This window comes from Ranitomeya imitator, chromosome 2 (genome assembly GCF_032444005.1).
Source record: "Ranitomeya imitator isolate aRanImi1 chromosome 2, aRanImi1.pri, whole genome shotgun sequence".
Lineage (NCBI taxonomy): Eukaryota > Metazoa > Chordata > Amphibia > Anura > Dendrobatidae > Ranitomeya > Ranitomeya imitator.
In genome coordinates this window covers 282,731,853-282,756,700 of record NC_091283.1, presented here as the reverse complement: position 1 = coordinate 282,756,700, position 24,848 = coordinate 282,731,853, and positions in this window count along the sequence as shown.

The following is a 24,848-nucleotide window of genomic DNA, read 5'->3' as shown; positions in this document are numbered from 1 at the left end:
GTCTTTCTGGCTCGGCTATATTAGTCTAGCCTTATCCCTCATTCAATGCCAGTTGTCAATTGTTCCTGCCTGGAGTCATTGCTCTTAGGAATTTTCTGACACTCTGACCAGTTCAGCAAAAGCTAAGTCCTTGCTTGTCCTTTTGCGGGTCACTTGTGGACTTTGTTGTTCAGCACTTTCTATGTTTTGTTCATTTGTCCAGCTTATCAGTATGGATCTATTCAGCTAGGCTGGAAGCTCTGGGCAGCAGAGTTTGCCCTCCACACCTTTAGTCAGGTGTGGAGACTTTTGCATTCCTCTGCGGTGGACTTTTTGTAGTTTTTATTACTGACCGCACAGCGTTCTGTCCTGTACTATTTCTATCTAGCTAGAAGTGGCCTCCTGTGCTTAATCTTGTTTCATATGTTGAAGTCGAGATTTTCTCTCAATTGGAAACCAACCTCAGGTATTGTTGATAGGTACCTATAGTTAGGAGAAATAAATCAGAGAGACAGACAGCAGTTGTCTTTCCAATATAATCTGCTTTAATCCCGCCCCAACCTTCTTTTATAACCCAAAAGTCACAAGGTTACAAGGAGTATAGGTTACACAAGATTTGGCAAAAACAAACTTGGTACTTGTTCAAGCATCTGCTGGACTTCCGTATCTTGCTCAATCGGGGGTTTTTCGGCATCATCCAGCACAGTCATTGACATCATAGTAGAAAGTATTTCTTCTGACAACGGGCCTGCAACAGTAATACCTTTCTTTCCAAATTTAATAATTGCATTTACTGCATTTAGAATGTCTGCACCTATTAAATTTAGTGGGCATTTGTCTGAAACTAGCAATTGGGCACACAAATCAGTGGTGTGTGCTATTCGCACCTTCATAGGCTCAGTTTCATACAAAGGATGAGTCGTTCCTCCAGCTCCTAGCCCTGGAATCGTTTTGCCTGTCATGAATCGTTGTGGCATATCCTTTTTTCGTATAATAGTACGGCTCGCCCCCGTATCAATCAGGCAATCTAATTGCTTCCCATTAGGAAGTTGTAATTGTGTGATGGCCATTGGACCATCCCGCGGGGGAACCACTATTACAGAAGTATGCCGGGGGCTGCCAAATTCCTAGTCTGAAGTATTTCCGTCCTCCTCTGTCATTACCATTGCAACATGGGTTGGGTCTGGTTTGGTTGCCGTTCGTCGGGGACAATTTCTCTTAATATGCCCCCTTTGGCCACAACCAAAACAGAGCCCCTTCTTTCTACATTCCTCCGAGTCAGGTACCCCATATCTTCTCCCCTGAGCGCCCTGCCATGTTCCTCTATTTTGCAACCCTGCTGCCTGTACTGCGGTTCTGACAGCATTATTGAAAGCATCTGGGGGTATGTTGACCATAACTGGGGTTGGCTTCTGTTGTTTCTTTGCCTTTTTACTGTTAATCTGATCCTCCACCCCTCTAAACATGGGAAGGGATTGGTCAAGGGTGGCATAGATGCATTCTGGTCGTACACGCATTACTTCTGTCCGTATCTCTTCCCTGAGTCCTGTCATGAACATATTTTTGAGAAATCTAGCTTCTCTTGGATTCTTTAGGTCATAGTCATGGTCTGTAAATACGGCTGTACATCTAGCATAAAATCTGTCAATCGGTTCATCTGCCCCCTGAAATACCTCTGGTAACCCTGATGCTAGTTCCTCTGCCTGTTTTTTGGCAACCACAAGTAATCTAGCCAGGAACTGCAGTCCTGAGTCCCTAGTTTTCTTGTCCTCTGGTACAGCGTGTATTGCAGTATCTACTTGGACTGCCTTTACCTTTTCAACCAGTGGCACTCCGGCAGAAATACGACATAGTGGTTCTAAGTCATTCCATGCAGCATCGTAATTATCAGCTGCACTTTCCATAGCTTTGTAAAACCCAAGAGGATTTTTGTATGGGTCTGGGAAACTATTGGCCATAGTAAGTTGCTCGGATCTACTCCATGGCTTATACCAAGTAGTGGTATCTACCTTTGCATCCTCTCCCTGTGCTTCTGGTGGTCTGCTGGTGGTTTGTGTAATAACTGGGAGGGCTGTTGCCATGTCACTTTTCTCTATCCCAGTACAGAAGTCACATTGGGGTTTTCCCTTGTTATTTTGTTTATGACACTTGTCACAGATCCAAGTACTAGATCTCATTGCCCTCCTTTCCTCTAGACCACCCTGTAGACTGCTTGCTGGGTGTGAGAGTGCTATTTCTTTGGATTTTTCTTCCCTCCCACCGGATTGCCCATTTTTCAAACATGTCCATCCTTGGTCACCCTTGGTCAGGACAATCTTTTCTACGACCTTATTATCATCAGGAGAAGCAGTTTCTCCTGGAGAGGGCGTAGGGGTAGTTAGTAGGCGGAAATGGTTGTGTCCTTGTTCAGGAGAGACCCCTGGATGACTTGGACTATTTATTGGAGTGGAAAAACTATCAGGGGACCCTTTCGGTAGTCCGGGGTAGTGATCTGCGGATGAGTATTGGGGAGGGGACAAGACATGGGCAGGGTAGCTCAACTGTACCTGCCCCGGTGCCTGCATCCACCCTCCTTCCGGAAGTGACATCCATGGGGCCGTGGGCTGCTGGCAGATCACTGGTGTCTGCATGTTGCAAGGTCCTGGCCTTGCTATTCCCAAAGGAGATGGAAATGATGGGGAAGAAATAAAGCTCTGGGGCAAGTAAGGTATTGTACTAGCCCCTGACGAATTATTATCTGGGGATTTAGAAGAGCCAGAAAGCATTTCTTTATTACACTCAGTCACACTTTTTGCCTGACTGCTGGAATCCCCCTTTGTTACAGGAGCGGAGGGAGCTGTCTGCTCCAGCTGGCCATGAGAGGGAGGGCCTGCCTTTCCCAGCTCTGATGAGCCCTGTGAGGGAGGGAGCCCTAGTGCCTGCGGGGGAAGCGAGGATCTGTTTACATACATTCTGCCTCTCATGTGGGCTTCATCACTTTCATCCTCATCATTCTTTTCAGCATTATAATACGGATCATGACGTTCAGAAGTTCTGATCCATGCAGCCACTTGCTCCTCATACCCATGCTTGTCAATCCACGCAGCATGCTCTCTGCTGAACCGCTTCCATCTCTCAGCATCCAAACATCCATTACTCGGCATTCCTGCCTTTTCTAAAATCCTTGCTGCATTCCTTACAGCCTTTTTGCCATGCTCTAGACCCACCAGGTCCTTCATTTTATATCTTGGATCCATATCTTTTCCTGACCTAGTAAATCTAGCACCCATAACAGCCGTCAAAGGGAGCGACCCCTGTCTTCAGTCCTGCTATGTACTCTCCGGAATCCACTGATCTATTAGAATAGTCAGTGATTCCTGTTCCCACGGCAATTAGCTATACTGCAGCTCTCTGTTCTTCCCTGATGCTGGAGTAAATTCTTTCAAACAAATAAATACATACCCACATGAATATTGCAATTCCAAAAACTAGCGCTAAATATTCATCATGCAACATCTGAGATCCTACTGAAATATGAGTATGTCAAATCAATTAAAGAATCTTACTTTATGAAGTATCAAAATTATAGTCATGAGTGACCATATCCTGCCACTGAGGCATATACCATCTAGTCCTTATAATGTATGCCCAACTTTTTTTCAGTGCCTGAGGGTGTGGGACTACGTGACAAGAGAACACTCTATATAACTTATTTCTTCGGCTATACTGATGTGGAAATACAGGTGACAAATGCACTCTTTCCAAATACCAATCTTCCTCACCCCCTACTTTCTTTTTTACTATAGTGACAGAACACAGACAATGTGTACAAGGCATATAGTATTGAAAAAAAACTTTCCTAGGTCCTGCAACAACCAGATAGACACTAAATGCTTTTTCTAAAATGCTCTAGATGTAATTTATAAACAGACCTAATATTCTTGATTATCCAAGCAGACAAAACTGCAGTAATAAACCATAATAATGTGATCGATCATCATATACAAAGCAAGGATAGCACAGACAATGAGATAAATAGAGCATATATAACAAGGCATAATATGATTTATACTACCAATCAGAAACTAATTTTAGCAGTACTGCACAATAAACAACAATTAAACAACAAGATATAACAGTAAAATCCGGAACCAGTTTGGATGTAAGGTATTTTGTGAATGCACAATCTGGACCACAGCATACAATTCAGACAGGACACAATGTTTTGACAATTGACAAAATTGACAATAGTTAGCAGCAACGTTTAACGGGACAGATGGGTTTGCAGGTGAATTTAATTACTGTACCACAATTTAAACACACAAGCAAAATCAACAGTGACGGATAACGGATTATGAAGACTATCATTATAAGAGAATATGACAATAAAAAAATAAAAAAACAAAAATACAGATATTACAACAGATAACACAGAACACAGATGTTTTCTACCTGAAGGGATTCCCGTTAGAAAAACCCTGCAGACTGACCTTCTACCGGCCTCCCCGTCCGGAGAGACAGGAAAAGAAGTGCGAGCAATAGCTCACTTACCCGGGTTCTAATTTTCCCCCCTCTCTCGGACCAGGCGGTAGGCAGCCGTGTTCAGTCTGGAACGGTAGTCGAAGGGGAATGGAGTGGAAATCTCGCTGGGAAGCCTCCAAGTTGTTGAAGTCGAGATTTTCTCTCAATTGGAAACCAACCTCAGGTATTGTTGATAGGTACCTATAGTTAGGAGAAATAAATCAGAGAGACAGACAGCAGTTGTCTTTCCAATATAATCTGCTTTAATCCCGCCCCAACCTTCTTTTATAACCCAAAAGTCACAAGGTTACAAGGAGTATAGGTTACACAAGATTTGGCAAAAACAAACTTATTTACTTGATGGCTTGTCACCCATTCCCAAGATAGAATGCGGGAATGCTTTTTACATATTTCTTGTCAACAAGGGATTTGACTAAACTATGTAGGTTATTCTGTAAAAAGGGCATAACAGATGTACATCCTTGAAAGGATATCAACTCCCAACCTATTGACGTTCCTCCGAGAATAACTGACCTTCCACTAAATGGAATGTCCGGGAGACTGGACACAAGGAGACTTAGATGATAATACTTGACTCCTTGCATAGAAATACATTTTATTTATTTCAGATTAACCATTTCTTTCACACATACTACGTATGTCATTTCCTTCTCCTCTCACAGTCATTACTTGTGGGGGGCTAATCTATCCTTTGGGGATTTTCTCTGAGGCAAGATAGTTTTCCTGCTTCTATCTTTAGGGGTAGTTAGCTCTTAGGCTGTGATGAGATGCCTAGGCAGAGTTAGGAGCATTCCACGGCTACTTCTAGTGTTGTGTCGAGCTTAGGGACTGCGGTCAGTATAGTTACCACCTGCTCAGAGCTAGTCGCATGTCGCTCCTTAATCACCAGATCATAACAGTCTCCCAGAAGATGTCTGTTATCTGGGTTGTTTGTGACCGGTTCTCTAAGATGGTTCATTTGGTGCCTTTGCCTAAATTGCCTTCCTCTTCTGATTTGGTTCCGTTGTTTTTTCAGCATGTGGTTCGTTTGCATGGTATTCCGGACAATATTGTGTCCGACAGAGGTTCCCAGTTTGTTTCTAGGTTTTGTGCTAGGCTGGGCATTGATTTGTCTTTTTCTTCTGCATTTCATCCTCAGACAAATGGCCAGACCGAGCGAACTAATCAGACCTTGGAGACTTATTTGAGATGCTTTGTGTCTGCTGATCAGGATGATTGGGTGGCTTTCTTGCCATTGGCCGAGTTTGCCCTTAATAATCGGGAGGAAGTCCTGTACGAAACGTGCGTTGGTGCGGCGGGGACCGGGGATCACCTACACTCTAGCCGTGTTTATTGGTAAGATCCATTATACTATATAGCATTCTGATGGCTCAGTGCCTCCATACTGAGGATTGTACATGCATTTGCACTTTATAAGTAGATTTCCTTGTCAGTTGGATTGATTGCTGTTAGCCCTCTATCTTTGCGTGGATACTACACCTGACAGTCTAGTTAGGGTTTGACATCTTATCTTTCCATACCGTATGTCAGGCTTTTGCAGTGTGGGTTTACCTGGTCCCTTTATATGGTGTCCAGTTGGTTTTAGATTTCATGTATTTTTCTGTATTTGTACAATAAACTTATTTAATTTGGATTATACTCAGTTTTCTGTTTTTTGTTTACCAGTATTTTTGCTAAATCGTGTATGTACCAAGTAGTGCTGTAGCACGGAGCTATACATTTTAATTTTCACATCATCGGGGATGTCACAACGTTACAAAACGGCGCTAATTTCATCATCAAGGTGATGAATAACACTTTCGCGTATGTTATCTGTAGTAGGGTGTCTTAGTTTGACTAGCTCCTGTTTGGGGACTAGATACATTTTCTCTGTATGCTCCATTATTTGCCTGTGAGCAGACTTGTTATTATTGGAATTGCAAAACCTAAAAGAGGGCCGATAAACCCGCCGGCCTGCTTTAGTACACACTTCTTTTTCTTTATGGGCTGAGATCTGTCGCTCAGGGTTCTTATAGCTTTAAACCACTTCTTTAATATGCCCTTTTGACGCTCTTTCAGCGGAATCCTGCCTTTTAAGAAGTTTAAAGCAATCTCGCCTATGGCTGTAATTAAATCATTGCTTGCATTGCGCAAAATAGACTTTCTGACAGTACTTTTCATTTCTCACAATGGACGGCTGCTGTACGACAATACGTTTCTGAGTTTCTGTGTCAGAATTGCGCAGGTAGTCCAGAACTAGATCTTTTAGACTGTTGAAATTAATAGATTGAGAGTTACCGACATTTAATGCTATACCTTTAACTTTTAAGACAGTTTTACCGGTGTTGAGTTTGTAGCCGTAAGTTTTGGGGCCTGCGGATACAAATTCTGTGATGTGTGTGCCATCGGATATTTCACTGGTCAGCTCCCCCAGGTAATCGCCTAATGGCGGTTGCCACTTACCTTCCCTATGTACAAAAATAACGGAATCTGTGTCGTGATAAAGACACCTCTCCTGCAGCCGGTCCAGCAGGGAATAGAGCTCTAGCCGAGCATACGCTGTTGTAAAACACGCTATAAAAATGTTTGTGTTTTTGTTGACTGTGTGGTGTCCTTTTGCATATTTCCAGTTAATGGTTGCAGTGTCATCATCAAGGAAATGTAACATCGAAATGTCATAGTAAGGTAGGAACAAATACTTAAAAAGCTCATCTGGGTCCCTAACAATGCTGGTACATGATAGATTAGATCTCTGAGCAAACTTTCCCCATAAAGAATTAAAGAAAAGCTTGGAGATCTGTCTCTTAGCAGGATTGACAGCTATATTTTCAGCCCGTAATTGTACACCTTTTTTTAAGAAAGGAGTCAATGTACTGCCTCTTCTTGGTTTCATCAGTGCACCAGTTAGGATAACCAGAGGTTTCCTGCTTATCCCTAAGATGTAATTTAATGTAGGGTGCAAACAGATCATCAGTGGTTTTAGGAAAATGCCATATTTCATAGATGTGCGCGATCCGATACCCTTTTTCTACTGCCATCTCGAGCTCTATAGTGCACCAGGTGTTATGATAAGGCAATTCAGTACCACAATGGACATAGAAGCCAGAGCACATACAGTGACCTGACAATAACCCAAAAACAGAGAACGAGCTCTGAGACGTGGAAACTCTGCTGACCGCAATCCCTAATCCTCTCCAACACACACTAGAGGCAGCTGTGGATTGCGCCTAACGCTCCCTATGCAACTCGGCACAGCCTGAGAAACTAGCTAGCCTGAAGATAGAAAATAAGCCTACCTTGCCTCAAGGAAATACCCCAAAGGAAAAGGCAGCCCCCACATATAATGACTGTGAGTTAAGATGAAAAGACAAACGTAGAGATGAAATAGATCTAGCAAAGTGAGGCCCGACTTTCTGAACAGAGCGAGGATAGGAAAGGTAACTTTGCGGACAACACAAAACCCTACAAACAACCACGCAAAAGGGGGCAAAAAGACCCTCCGTACCGAACTAACGGCACGGAGGTACACCCTCTGCGTCCCAGAGCTTCCAGCAAGCAAGAAAAAACAAATACGCAAGCTGGACAGGAAAAAACAGCAAATAAAATAACAAAAGCGGAACTTAGCTATGCAGAGCAGCAGGCCACAGGAACGATCCAGGAGGAAGCAAGTCCTATACTAGAACATTGACTGGATGCCAGGATCAGAGCACCAGGTGGAGTTAAATAGAGCAGCACCTAACGACTTCACCACATCACCTGAGGAAGGAAACTCAGAAGCCGCAGTACCACTCTCCTCCACCAACGGAAGCTCACAGACAGAATCAGCCGAAGTACCACTGATGACCACAGGAGGGAGCTCTGCCACAGAATTCACAACAGTACCCCCCCTTTGAGGAGGGGTCACCGAACCCTAACCAGAGCCCCCAGGACGACCAGGATGAGCCATATGAAAGGCACGAACAAGATCGGGAGCATGGACATCAGAGGCAAAGACCCAGGAATTATCTTCCTGAGCATAACCCTTCCACTTAACCAGATACTGGAGTTTCCATCTCGAAACACGAGAATCCAAAATCTTCTCCACAATATACTCTAACTCCCGCTCCACCAAAACCGGGGCAGGAGGATCAACAGATGGAACCATAGGTGCCACGTATCTCCGCAACAATGACCTATGGAAAATGTTATGGATGGAAAAAGAATCTGGAAGGGTCAAACGAAAAGACACAGGATTAAGAACCTCAGAAATCCTATACGGACCAATGAAACGAGGCTTAAATTTAGGAGAGGAAACCTTCATAGGAATATGACGAGATGACAACCAAACCAAATCCCCAACACGAAGTCGGGGACCCACACAGCGTCTGCGATTAGCAAAACGTTGAGCCTTCTCCTGGGACAAGGTCAAATTGTCCACTACATGAGTCCAGATCTGCTGCAACCTGTCCACCACAGTATCCACACCAGGACAGTCCGAAGACTCAACCTGCCCTGAAGAGAAACGAGGATGGAACCCAGAGTTGCAGAAAAACGGCGAAACCAAGGTAGCCGAGCTAGCCCGATTATTAAGGGCGAACTCAGCCAAAGGCAAAAAGGACACCCAGTCATCCTGATCAGCAGAAACAAAGCATCTCAGATATGTTTCCAAGGTCTGATTGGTTCGTTCGGTCTGGCCATTAGTCTGAGGATGGAAAGCCGAGGAAAAAGATAAGTCAATGCCCATCCTAGCACAAAAGGCTCGCCAAAACCTTGAAACAAACTGGGAACCTCTGTCAGAAACGATATTCTCCGGAATGCCATGTAAACGAACCACATGCTGGAAGAACAATGGCACCAAATCAGAGGAGGAAGGTAATTTAGACAAGGGTACCAAATGGACCATCTTAGAGAAGCGATCACAAACCACCCAAATGACTGACATTTTTTGAGAGACGGGAAGATCTGAAATAAAATCCATAGAGATATGTGTCCAAGGCCTCTTCGGGACCGGCAAGGGCAAAAGCAACCCACTGGCACGAGAACAGCAGGGCTTAGCCCGAGCACAAATCCCACAGGACTGCACAAAAGAACGCACATCCCGTGACAGAGATGGCCACCAAAAGGATCAGGCCACTAACTCTCTGGTACCAAAGATTCCAGGATGACCAGCCAACACCGAACAATGAACCTCAGAGATAACTCTATTCGTCCACCTATCAGGGACAAACAGTTTCTCCGCTGGGCAACAATCAGGTTTATTAGCCTGAAATTTTTGCAGCACCCGCCGCAAATCAGGGGAGATGGCAGACACAATTACTCCCTCTTTGAGAATACCCGCCGGCTCAGATAAACCCGGAGAGTCGGGTACAAAACTCCTAGACAGGGCATCCGCCTTCACATTTTTAGAGCCCGGAAGGTACGAAACCACAAAGTCGAAACGGGAGAAAAACAGCAACCAGCGAGCCTGTCTAGGATTCAACCGTTTGGCAGACTCGAGATAAGTCAAGTTCTTATGATCAGTCAAGACCACCACGCGATGCTTAGCTCCTTCAAGCCAATAACGCCACTCCTCGAATGCCCACTTCATGGCCAGCAACTCTCGATTGCCAACATCATAATTTCGCTCAGCAGGCGAAAACTTCCTGGAAAAGAAGGCGCATGGTTTCATCACCGAGCAATCAGAACTTCTCTGCGACAAAACAGCCCCTGCTCCAATTTCAGAAGCATCAACCTCGACCTGGAACGGAAGCGAAACATCTGGCTGACATAACACAGGGGCAGAAGAAAAACGACGCTTCAACTCTTGAAAAGCTTCCACAGCAGCAGAAGACCAATTGACCACATCAGCACCCTTCTTGGTCAAATCGGTCAATGGTTTAGCAATACTAGAAAAATTGCAGATGAAGCGACGATAAAAATTAGCAAAGCCCAGGAACTTTTGCAGACTCTTCAGAGAAGTCGGCTGAGTCCAATCATAGATGGCCTGGACCTTAACAGGATCCATCTCGATAGTAGAAGGGGAAAAAATGAACCCCAAAAATGAAACCTTCTGAACACCAAAGAGACACTTTGATCCCTTCACAAACAAAGAATTAGCACGCAGGACCTGAAACACCGTTCTGACCTGCTTCACATGAGACTCCCAATCATCCGAGAAGACCAAAATATCATCCAAGTACACAATCAGGAATTTATCCAGGTACTCTCGGAAGATGTCATGCATAAAGGACTGAAACACTGATGGAGCATTGGCAAGTCCGAATGGCATAACTAGGTATTCAAAATGGCCCTCGGGCGTATTAAATGCAGTTTTCCATTCATCGCCTCGCTTTATACGCACAAGATTATATGCACCACGAAGATCTATCTTGGTGAACCAACTAGCCGCCTTAATCCGAGCAAACAAATCAGATAACAGCGGCAAGGGGTACTGAAATTTGACCGTGATCTTATTTAGAAGGCGGTAATCTATACAAGGTCTCAGCGAACCATCCTTCTTGGCCACAAAAAAGAACCCCGCTCCCAATGGCGACGATGACGGGCGGATGTGCCCCTTCTCCAAGGACTCCTTCACGTAACTCCGCATAGCGGCGTGCTCAGGTACAGATAAATTAAACAGTCGCCCTTTTGGAAATTTACTACCAGGAATCAAATCGATAGCACAATCACAATCCTTATGCGGAGGTAGGGCATCGGACTTGGGCTCATCAAATACATCCCGGTAATCAGAAAAGAACTCTGGGACCTCAGAAGGGGTGGATGATGAAATAGACAGGAATGGAACATCACCATGTACCCCCTGACAGCCCCAGCTGGACACAGACATGGATTTCCAATCTAATACTGGATTATGGACCTGTAGCCATGGCAACCCCAACACGACCACATCATGCAGATTATGCAACACCAGAAAGCGAATATCCTCCTGATGTCCAGGAGCCATGAACATGGTCAGCTGGGTCCAATACTGAGGCTTATTCTTGGCCAAAGGCGTAGCATCAATTCCTCTCAGTGGAATAGGACACTGCAAGGGCTCCAAAAAAAACCCACAACGCCTGGTATACTCCAAGTCCATCAAATTCAGGGCAGCGCCTGAATCCACAAATGCCATGACAGAATAGGATGACAAAGAGCAGATCAAAGTAACGGACAAAAGAAAATTTGACTGTACTGTACCAATGGTGGCAGACCTAGCGAACCGCTTAGTGCGCTTAGGACAATCGGAGATAGCATGAGTGGAATCACCACAGTAAAAACATAGCCCATTCCGACGTCTGTGTTCTTGCCGTTCAACTCTGGTCAAAGTCCTATCGCACTGCATAGGTTCAGGTTTATGCTCAGATAATACCGCCAAATGGTGCACAGATTTACGCTCACGCAAACGTCGACCGATCTGAATGGCCAGAGTCATAGACTCATTTAGGCCCGCAGGCATAGGAAATCCCACCATGACATCCTTAAGGGCTTCAGAGAGACCCTTTCTGAAAATAGCTGCGAGCGCACCTTCATTCCATTGAGTGAGCACGGACCACCTTCTAAATTTCTGACAGTAAATCTCCATCTCATCCGGACCCTGACACAGATCCAGCAAATTTTTCTCTGCCTGATCCACCGAATTAGGTTCATCGTACAGCAATCCGAGCGCCAGGAAAAACGCATCAATATTACTTAATGCAGGATCTCCTGGCGCAAGGGAAAATGCCCAGTCTTGAGGGTCGCCACGCAAAAAAGAAATAATAATTCTCACTTGTTGAACTGGGTCACCAGAGGAGCGAGGTTTCAAGTCCAGAAACAGTTTGCAATTATTTTTGAAATTCACAAACTTAGTTCTATCTCCAGAAAACAAATCAGGAATAGGAATTCTTGGTTCCAACATAGAATTCTGAACCACAAAGTCTTGAATATTTTGTACTCTTGCCGTGAGCTGATCCACACATGAAGACAGACCTTTAATGTCCATCGCTACACCTGTGTCCTGAACCACCCAAATGTCTAGGGGAAAAAAAAGGCAAAACACAGTGCAGAGAAAAAAAAATGGTCTCAGAACTTCTTTTTTCCCTCTATTGAGAATCATTAGTACTTAGGGCCTCCAGTACTGTTATGATAAGGCAATTCAGTACCACAATGGACATAGAAGCCAGAGCACATACAGTGACCTGACAATAACCCAAAAACAGAGAACGAGCTCTGAGACGTGGAAACTCTGCTGACCGCAATCCCTAATCCTCTCCAACACACACTAGAGGCAGCTGTGGATTGCGCCTAACGCTCCCTATGCAACTCGGCACAGCCTGAGAAACTAGCTAGCCTGAAGATAGAAAATAAGCCTACCTTGCCTCAAGGAAATACCCCAAGGGAAAAGGCAGCCCCCACATATAATGACTGTGAGTTAAGATGAAAAGACAAACGTAGAGATGAAATAGATCTAGCAAAGTGAGGCCCGACTTTCTGAACAGAGCGAGGATAGGAAAGGTAACTTTGCGGACAACACAAAACCCTACAAACAACCACGCAAAAGGGGGCAAAAAGACCCTCCGTACCGAACTAACGGCACGGAGGTACACCCTCTGCGTCCCAGAGCTTCCAGCAAGCAAGAAAAAACAAATACGCAAGCTGGACAGGAAAAAACAGCAAACAAAATAACAAAAGCGGAACTTAGCTATGCAGAGCAGCAGGCCACAGGAACGATCCAGGAGGAAGCAAGTCCTATACTAGAACATTGACTGGAGGCCAGGATCAGAGCACCAGGTGGAGTTAAATAGAGCAGCACCTAACGACTTCACCACATCACCTGAGGAAGGAAACTCAGAAGCCGCAGTACCACTCTCCTCCACCAACGGAAGCTCACAGACAGAATCAGCCGAAGTACCACTTGTGACCACAGGAAGGAGCTCTGCCACAGAATTCACAACAACCAGGTACCTGTCAGGGCACGTTCTTCATCACTATAAGCACAAATATCTGTCTGGGAGTTTACAGCGCATGTGTAGCAGAGGGGAAACATTAATTTTTTTATTGTGTTTTACAGGTAGAACAGGAAAAAATAAATCTCTCGGCGGATAGACCGTGACTTTAGCAATGCCAAAGTATTTTTTAATGAATCCAAAATTGTCGTAGATGATGTCTGGATGGCCTACAGGGTATGTTTTAGTTTTGTTTACAAAGGGATACAGACTGGTGAAATCGTAGACAGTCTCATTATCCCTTATGAATAGGATAAATACACAACCACAGCAGGATGGTTCTGGGACAATTTATGTCTCTTAAGAAAGAGATGCGCGTGCCCGCCTTTACCGTCGATGCTCATGAATAAAAATACAACCAAGAAACAACCCCGTCAGAAAATAGTAAGACGCTTTGTGGACGGCATCTTCTAAAAAATTATCATGGCTTTACAAATGCTTCTGTAGAGCGTACATGGAGACCCTTTTAAATTACAGCTCGCACACGCTATCATCACAATTTACAGCTGGTTTGTTCTATAAACACACTGCGGTGTAATAAGTGCAAATCTCACAAGCAGCTCTCTATGTAAAGAGAGTGCAGGTATCTCCAGCAGTCCGAATCGGTCACAGTCACGCCCTCTTATCCGCAACGGCCAAGTATGCTATTGACTGAACATGCATGAAAGTGTACAGCATCGCTGCAGGGACACGGATCACGAACCACGAGAACCTTTTCCTAGGCCAGATACCAAAAACGGTTATATTGGGCTTTGTAGATATTGAAGCATTTAGCAGGCCTTATGCTAAAAACCCTTTGCTGTTCTATCACTACCATGTCAGCCATGTGGCTTTATATCTGGATGTCCAACAGATTCCCGCGAGACCTTATAATCCTAATTTTAATGTTGATTTAGCCATCCGAGAGTATATGGAGCTTGCCCATATATCTGGTAAGCAAAAGGCTGATTGTGCCATGGCGATAGATCGTGAAGAATGTATGGCTGGATTCACTCCATTTGTGTTTGATTTATCGCCTGATCAAGGGCCAGGAGGGCATTTCTCACTCATTAAACAGGTAACCTGCGTGCTGAAGTCCGGTTTGCGTTACCGACACCCCACACAATAAATATGCTTGTTTTTGCAATCAACCCCACCATTCTGGAAATTAATAATAGGAGAGAGATCTTGTACGATTTTAATTAAGTAACGATGGACAGTCTACAGCTTACAGCGGTATGGAAGTCAGATAATAATACAGAACGCATATTCGTCGGTGTGTTTCCATGTGATTTGCTTCCAGAGGAAAGAGTGTTATGATACTGTGGTTTAGGAGCAACATGGAGCGAGCTCTGAAGGAAGTGGTAACTGTACTGACCGCAGTCCCTAAGCTAAACACAACACTAGAAGTAGCCATGGGATGCTCCTAACTCTCCCTAGGCACCTCGTCACAGCCTAAGAGCTAACTACCCCTAAAGATAGAAGCAGGAAAACTATCTTGCCTCAGAGAAAATCCCCAAAGGATAGATTAGCCCCCCACAAATAATGACTGTGAGTGGAGAGGGAAAAGACATACACAGAATGAAACCAGGATGAGCACAGGAGGCCAGTCTAGCTTGATAGATAGGACAGGATGGAATACTGTGCGGTCAGTGTAAAACACTACAACAATCCACGCAGAGTTTACTAAAAATCTCCACACCTGACTAAAGGTGTGGAGGGTAAATCTGCTTCCCAGAGCTTCCAGCAAGACAGAATTAATTCATACTGATAAGCTGGACAAACATAGAAAGCACAGAATGGATAAGTCCACAATCTGTGAACAGAAAAGAGCAAGCAAGAACTTAGCTTTGCTGAACTGGTCAGGATAACAGGGAAATCCAAAGAGATGTGAATCCAACCAGAAACCATTTACAAGTGGCCCTGGCTGAAGGAAAGAGCCAGGCATAAATAGCCGAGCAGAAAAGATGATCAGTGGAAGCAGCTGAAGACAGCTAAATCCAAGGAGCAGCCATACCACTAGAAACCACAAGAGGGAGCCCAAGAGCAGAACTCACAAAAGTGCCACTTACAACCACCGGAGGGAGTCCAAGAGCGGAATTCACAACAGTACCCCCCCCTTGAGGAGGGGTCACTGAACCCTCACCAGAACCCCCAGGCCGATCAGGACGAGCCAAGTGAAAAGCACAAACCAAATCGGTGGCATGGACATCGGAGGCAACAACCCAAGAATTATCCTCCTGGCCATAACCCTTCCACTTGACAAGATAATGAAGCCTCCGCCTCGAAAAACGAGAATCCAAAATCTTCTCAACCTCATATTCCAACTCTCCCTCAACCAACACCGGGGCAGGAGGGTCAACAGAGGGAACAACGGGCACCACATATCTCCGCAACAAAGATCTATGGAAAACATTATGAATGGCAAAAGAGGCTGGAAGAGCCAAACGAAAAGACACCGGATTAATAATTTCAGAAATTTTATAAGGACCAATAAACCGAGGCTTAAACTTAGGGGAAGAAACCTTCATAGGAACATGACGAGAAAACAACCAAACCAAATCCCCCACACGAAGCCGGGGACCAACACACCGACGGCGGTTAGCAAAACGTTGAGCCCTTTCCTGAGACAACGTCAAATTGTCCACCACATGAGTCCAAATCTGCTGCAGCCTGTCCACCACAGAATCAACACCAGGACAATCAGAAGGCTCAACCTGCCCGGAAGAAAAACGAGGATGAAAACCAAAATTACAAAAGAAAGGTGAAACCAAAGTAGCCGAACTAGCCCGATTATTAAGGGCAAACTCAGCCAACGGCAAGAAAGCCACCCAATCATCCTGATCAGCAGACACAAAGCATCTCAAATAGGTCTCCAAGGTCTGATTAGTTCGTTCAGTTTGGCCATTAGTCTGAGGATGAAACGCCGAAGAAAAAGACAAATCAATACCCATCCTAGCACAAAAGGCCCGCCAAAATCTAGAGACAAACTGAGAACCTCTGTCAGACACAATATTCTCCGGAATGCCATGCAAACGAATCACATGCTGAAAAAACAATGGAACCAGATCTGAGGAGGAAGGCAACTTAGGCAAAGGTACCAGATGGACCATTTTAGAGAACCGGTCACAAACAACCCAGATAACAGACATCTTCTGGGAAACAGGAAGATCCAAAATAAAATCCATGGAAATATGCGTCCAGGGCCTCTCAGGGACCGGCAAAGGCAAAAGCAACCCACTAGAGCGGGAACAGCAAGGCTTGGCCCGGGCGCAAGTCCCACAGGACTGCACAAAAGCACGGACATCGCGCGACAAGGAAGGCCACCAAAAGGACCTAGCAACCAAATCTGTGGTACCAAAAATCCCAGGATGACCAGCCAACACTGAACTATGAACCTCAGAAATCACCTTACTTGTCCATCTATCAGGAACAAACAGCTTCCCCACAGGACAGCGGTCAGGCCTATCAGCCTGAAATTCCTGAAGCACCCGCCGCAAATCAGGGGAGATGGCAGAAAGAATCACCCCTTCCTTAAGAATGCCAACCGGCTCAAGGACTCCAGGAGAATCAGGCAAAAACTCCTAGAGAGGGCATCAGCCTTAACATTCTTAGATCCCGGAAGATACGAGACCACAAAATCAAAACGGGAGAAAAACAGGGACCATCGAGCCTGTCTAGGATTCAGCCGCTTGGCCGACTCGAGGTAAATCAGATTCTTATGATCGTTCAGGACCACAACGCGGTGCTTAGCTCCCTCAAGCCAATGTCGCCACTTCTCAAACGCCCACTTCATAGCCAACAACTCCCGATTGCCGACATCATAATTCCGTTCCGCAGGCGAAAACTTTCTGGAAAAAAAAGCACACGGTTTCATCAAAGAACCATCAGACTCCCTCTGAGACAAAACGGCCCCTGCCCCAATCTCAGAAGCGTCAACCTCAACCTGAAAAGGAAGAGAAACATCCGGCTGACGCAACACAGGGGCAGAAGTAAATCGGCGTTTAAGCTCCTGAAAGGCCTCAACAGCCTCAGAGGACCAATTCGTCACATCAGCGCCTTTCTTCGTCAAATCAGTAAGGGGCTTAACCACACTTTAAAAGTTGGCAATCAAACGGCGATAGGAATTAGCAAAGCCCAAAAATTTTTGAAGGCCCTTCACAGATGTGGGTTGGATCCAGTCATGAATAGCTTGGACCTTAACAGGATCCATTTCTATAGACGAGGGAGAAAAAATAAAACCCAAAAAAGAGACCTTCTGAACTCCGAATAGTCACTTAGAGCCCTTCACAAACAAAGCATTATCACGAAGGATCTGGAACACCATCCTGACCTGCTTCACATGAGACTCCCAATCATCGGAAAAAATCAAAATATCATCCAAATATACGACCATGAATTTATCAAGATAATTGCGGAAAATATCATGCATGAAAGACTGGAACACATATGGAGCATTAGAGAGCCCAAATGGCATCACAAGGTATTCAAAATAGCCTTCGGGCGTATTAAATGCAGTTTTCCATTCGTCACCCTGTTTAATACGAACAAGATTATATGCCCCTCGGAGGTCAATCTTAGTAAACCAACTAGCCCCCTTAATTTGAGCAAACAAATCAGTAAGCAAAGGCAAGGGGTATTGGAATTTGACCGTGATCTTATTAAGAAGACGATAATCAATACAGGGTCTCACGGAGCCATCCTTCTTAGCAACAAAAAAGAAACCCGCTCCCTATGGTGATGAAGAGGGACGAATATGCCCCTTCTCCAAAGACTCCTTAACATAACTCTGCATGGCGGCATGCTCTGGCACAGACAGATTGAAAAGTCGGCCCTTAGGGAACTTGCAACCAGGAATCAAGTTAATAGCACATTCACAGTCCCTATGCGCTGGAAGGGGACTGGACTTGGGCTCATCAAATACATCCTGGAAATCCGACAAAAACTCAGGGACCTCAGAAGAGGGGGAAGAGGAAATTTACATCAAAGGAACGTCACTATGTACCCCTTGACAACCCCAACTAGTCACCGACATAGTTTTCCAATCCAGCACCGGATTATGTTCCTGTAACCATGGAAAACGCAGTACAACAACATAATGCAGGTTATGCAACACCAGAAAACGGCAATCTTCCTGATGTGCAGGAGCCATGTACATAGTCATCTGCATGCAGTACTGAGGTTTATCCTTGGCCAAGGGAGTAGCATCAATACCCCTCAAAGGAATAGGGCTCTGCAAAGGCTGCAAGGAAAAACCACAGCGCCTGGCGAATTCCAAGTCCATTAAGTTCAGGGCAGCGCCTGAATCCACAAATGCCATGACAGAAAAGGACGACAATGAGCAAATCAGGGTCACAGATAAGAGAAATTTAGGCTGTATAGTACTAATGGTAACAGACCTAGCGACTCTCTTAGTACGCTTAGGGCAATCAGAGATAACATGCGCAGAATCACCAGAGTAAAAACACAGCCTATTCTGATGTCTGAATTCCTGCCGTTCTGTTCTAGTCAAAATCCTATCACTTTGCATAGGTTCAGGACTCTGCTCAGAGGACACTGCCATATGGTGCACAGCTTTGCGCTCGCGCAGACGCCGATCAATCTGAATGGCTAGAGACATAGATTCGCTCAAACCGGCAGGCATAGGAAAGCCCACCATAACATCTTTAAGGGCTTCAGAAAGACCTTTTCTGTAAATAGCAGCCAGAGCCTCCTCATTCCATTTAGTGAGCACAGACCATTTTCTAAATTTCTGGCAGTATAATTCTGCCACTTCCTGACCTTGACACAAGGCCAACAGGGTTTTTTCTGCATGATCAACAGAATTAGGTTCGTCATACAATAATCCTAGCGCTTGAAAAAATGCATCTACATTCAATAATGCTGGATCCCCTGTTTCAAGAGAAAAAGCCCAGTCTTGAGGGTCACCACGCAGCAAGGATATGATGATTTTTACTTGCTGAATGGGATCACCAGAAGAACGGGGTTTCAAAGCAAAAAACAATTTGCAGTTATTTTTAAAGTTCAAAAACTTGGATCTGTCCCCAAAAAACAAATTAGGAGTAGGAATTCTAGGCTCTAAAGCCGGAGTCTGGACAACATAGTCCTGGATACTCTGTACTCTTGCAGCAAGTTGATCCACACAAGAAAACAAACCCTGAACATCCATGCCAAAGCATATATCCTGAACCACCCAGATATCAAGAGGAAAACAAAGACAAACCGGAGCACAGAGGAAAAAAAATGGTTCAGAACTTTCTTTTCCTTCTTTTGAGATGCATTTAATTCATTTTTGGCCACTTGTACTGTTATGATACGGTGGTTTAGGAGCAACATGGAGCGAGCTCTGAAGGAAGTGGTAACTGTACTGACCGCAGTCCCTAAGCTAAACACAACACTAGAAGTAGCCGTGGGATGCTCCTAACTCTCCCTAGGCACCTCGTCACAGCCTAAGAGCTAACTACCCCTAAAGATAGAAGCAGGAAAACTATCTTGCCTCAGAGAAAATCCCCAAAGGATAGATTAGCCCCCCACAAATAATGACTGTGAGTGGAGAGGGAAAAGACATACACAGAATGAAACCAGGATGAGCACAGGAGGCCAGTCTAGCTTGATAGATAGGACAGGATGGAATACTGTGCGGTCAGTGTAAAACACTACAAAAATCCACGCAGAGTTTACTAAAAATCTCCACACCTGACTAAAGGTGTGGAGGGTAAATCTGCTTCCCAGAGCTTCCAGCAAGACAGAATTAATTCATACTGATAAGCTGGACAAACATAGAAAGCACAGAATGGATAAGTCCACAATCTGTGAACAGAAAAGAGCAAGCAAGAACTTAGCTTTGCTGAACTGGTCAGGATAACAGGGAAATCCAAAGAGATGTGAATCCAACCAGAAACCATTTACAAGTGGCCCTGGCTGAAGGAAAGAGCCAGGCATAAATAGCCGAGCAGAAAAGACGATCAGTGGAAGCAGCTGAAGACAGCTAAATCCAAGGAGCAGCCATACCACTAGAAACCACAAGAGGGAGCCCAAGAGCAGAACTCACAAAAGTGCCACTTACAACCACCGGAGGGAGCCCAAGAGCGGAATTCACAACAAAGAGTGACTCAGAGACCCACAGCATATAATGTGAGTACAGATCCAATGAGTCAAACTGGGCACCACTGGATATTGATCATACTCTGCGATGATAGGATGGGCATATTTTTTGATAGCTATGGCTTTTGTCCGGATAGTATTATCTTTCTACGCGAATTTGTGACATTCCTGGACAAGAATTGTGAATCTTATTGTTACCAAAACTTGCAAATCCAGGATACGTATAGTACTGTATGTGGTCATTATTGCATATATGTATTGCATCATTTAGCATGTGGATTACCATTCAAAAAGATTTACAGTGTTTCACTTCTGACTTGCAAAGAAATGATCGAATCGTATCAGATTTTGTGGCATCAAAATTAAAGGGAACCTGTCACCTGAATTTGGCGGGCCCTTTTTTCGGTCCGATGGGCGGTGTTTTAGGGTCTTTTATTCACCCCTTCCTTTCCCGCTGGCCGCAATATTGTCTGGAAGTTCATTCGCTTTCCTCCGTAGAAAACGCGTGCGCAAAGCAATCTTGCCTTGCGCACGCGCAGTATGCTTTGCCCAACTGCGGGCAAAGACGAAAAGCATTAGTGTGCATGCACCGGTGCACTATGTCCCGGAAGTATTTCGCTGTGTTCCGGGACATAGTGTGCCGGCGCATGCGCACTAATGCTTTTCGGCTTTGCCCGCAGCTGGGCAAAGCATACTGTGCGTGCGCAAGGCAAGATTGCTTTGCGCACGTGTGTTCTACGGAGGAAAGCGAATCAACTTCCAGACAATATTGCGGCCAGCAGGAAAGTAAGGGGTGAATAAAAGGCCCCAAAACACCGCCCATCGGACCGAAAAAAGGGCCCGCCAAATTTAGGTGACAGGTTCCCTTTAACAACTTTAAAGATCTGTTCTAACACGCGTTATCTATTTCAACAAAAATGTGGTTGTCTTTGTCAGTTTCGCTGAACTAGATGTCTGACCTCAGGATGTCTGAGCATATATAGCCCCATTGATAGCTAGTGGCTGCTAGCAATTAGCTAAATTCCCTAACGCCCATTTCAAATGGAAGTTCAATGATTACATTCCAATGATGTTGTTTATGGCATTGCTACCATATAATGTGTTCTTTATTTCCCATTAGTTCTGGCAATAAAACATTTTAAGCTGATCTGTGTGCTTCCGCATCTAGTGTTTCACTTCTGTGACCCAGAAATCATAACACCCACATCTGTTTGTTGTACTGTTACAAAGCAGGATGTCTGGACATATCTGTGCCCCACATGTAGTGGGGAGATTGTACAGCTGCTGCTAATTCCATAGCTAATAAATTACTGCATATAAAATAAGAATCACAGTCAAGTCTCACAACTTTTGCCTTTATAAACAAAGGATGGCTTGTTTACTACAATTAGATATTGCTCTGTTCTCTGCATGAGCACAGTGATACACAGATTGCCTTTCACATACCTCCCAACTTTTGAAGATGGGAAAGAGGGACAAAGTTTGCAGCGCGCAACCCATTCATAACTAGTCACACCCATATCCACGTCCCAACCACACCCATTTAGCACTGCTGATCACACTGTTTCATAAAGAATAATTGTAAACAAAAAATATGGCCACACAGTGCTCCATACTGTATAATGGCCACACATAATGCTCAATACTGTATAATGGCCACACATGATTCTCAATACTGTATAATGGCCACACATGATTCTCAATACTGTATAATGACCACACATGATGCTCCATACTGTATAATGACTGCACATGATGCTCCATACTGTATAATGACTGCACATGATGCTCCATACTGTATAATGACCGCACATGATGCTCCATACTGTATAATGGCCCCACATGATGCTCCATACTGTATAATGACCGCACATGATGCTCCATACTGTATAATGACTGCACATGATGCTCCATACTGTATAATGACCGCACATGATGCTCCATACTGTATAATGACCGCACATGATGCTCCATACTGTATAATGGCCGCACATGATGCTCCATACTGTATATTGGCCGCACATGATACTTTGTACCGTATAATGGCCACACATAGCTACTCCTACACATGCGCCTGCGCTCCGTACACTTTGCACACACGGCTCCGATCCGTACACACGCGTGTTGTGAATTCTGTTGTCGAACTCCCTCCTGTGGTCGTGAATGGTACTTCGGCGAGTTCTGTCTATGGGCTCCCTCTGGTGGCTGTGAGTGAAGCTGCTGCTTCTTAGGTTCCTTACACAGGTGACGTGGTTTATCCTTTGGATGACTGCTCTATTTAACTCCTCTCAGATCGTTACTCAATGCCAGCTGTCAATGTTTTTGCATTGGTTCAGTTCGCTCCTGGATCTCTCTGGTGACCTGCCTTCTCCTGCAGAAGCTAAGTTCCTGATAGTCATTATTTGTTAATTGTTTTCTTGTCCAGCTGGTTTTCATGATATTGTCTTGCTAGCTGGAAGCTCTGGGATGCAGAGTGGCGCCTCCGCACCGTGAGTCGGTGCGGAGGTCTTTTTTGCACACTCTGCGTGGTTTTTTGTAGGTTTTTGTGCTGATCGCAAAGTTAGCTTTCCTATCCTCTGTCTATTTAGTAAGTCTGGCCTCCCTTTGCTGAAACCTGTTTCATTTCTGCGTTTGTGACTTTCATCTTTACTCACAGTCAATATATGTGGGGGGGCTTCCTTTACCTTTGGGGATTTTCTCTGAGGCAAGGTAGGCTTTATTTTCTATCTCTAGGGCTAGATAGTTCTTAGGCTGTGACGAGGCGCCTAGGTCTGGTCAGGAGCGCTCCACGGCTATTTCTAGTGTGTGTGATAGGATTAGGGCTTGCGGTCAGCAGAGCTCCCACATCCCAGAGCTCGTCCTGTATGAGGTTTCACTATCAGGTCATTCCGGGTGCTCCTAACCACCAGGTCATAACACACGCGCTCCGCTCCATACACCTCGTACACATTCAGCTCCGCTCCATACACCTCATGCACACACGGCTCCGCTCCGTACACCTCGTACACATTCAGCTCTGCTCTGTACACTTCGCACACATTCAGCTCCTCTCCATACACCTCATACACACACAGCTCCGCTCCGTACAACTCGCACACATTCAGCTCCGCTCCATACACCTCGTACACATTCAGCTCCGCTCCATGCACCTCATACACACAGCTCCGCTCCATACACCTCATACACACACGGCTCCGCTCCGTACACCTCATACACACATGGCTCTCCTACATCCACACTGTAAACACCTTCTGACCCCACACACAAGGCAGCTTACTTACCTCATCCAACAGCACCATGGCAAGATGGCAACCAGCACAGCCGAGTCCTGCAATCCACGGAGGTTCCAATCATGTGACCCCTGCTCCTCCCCTCCTGTGACCTCATCACAGGTGCTGTGCACACGGAACAGCCAATATGTGGTGTGCTGTGCTCAGGCTGCTCTGCGGGTGCAGGGATGAGGCTGACCGCCTGATATTGCAGCACACCTCCCAACCACTGCAGGACAACTAATGTCCCACCCAGGATCGTGGGGCTGACTGTCAAAATCGGGACAGTCCTGCTGGATTCAGGACGGTTGGGAGGTATGCCTTTCACATAACATGCTGCAGAAACACTATCATTTTGGCCTATGTGATCATTGTGGCTATCAAATAAAATACATTGCTCTGATAACATCAGCAAACTCATCAACTTCATATAAAATGAGAATCTAATTGATATGATGTAAAGTGAGAATCGCTGTATCAAATACTCTGATAAGAATATCAAAGCCGTATCAAAAGGGGAGGCAATCAGATACACTGATAGACTGACAGGGAGGGGAGCGGTTACACACTTTTGATACACTTTGATAGGGGTGGGGCACCTGTCAAATTAAGTTTGACGAATAATATGTAAGCTACACTACTTTTGTATCTATACATGATTGATTACTTCTGCTCTGTAAAAAGCAATCTCCTTTAACCCCTTTCCGACATCGGGCGTAAATGTATGCCGATGTCAATCTCCATCCCTTTGATGTGGGCTCAGATGCTGAGAACCATAGAGGTGCACAACAGCTGCCATGTGCCCCTAACAGCCTCTGACAGCGGCATTAAGCGCACACTTCTGGCAAGCGCGCCGGAAATCCCGCCCATTGGTGACCCCATCACTAAGATCGCGAGTCACCAATGGGTTGGCATGACAACCAGAAGTCTCCAGCAGACCTCTATGGTTGTCACTACCGGATTGCAATGAGCGCTACCCGCTAGCTGAAACCACATGGGCCAGGGATCGTCCTGCCGTACTCTCACTCTCCTTTTAACATGGGCAAAACGCTACTCAAACAACACAGGGTGAGGG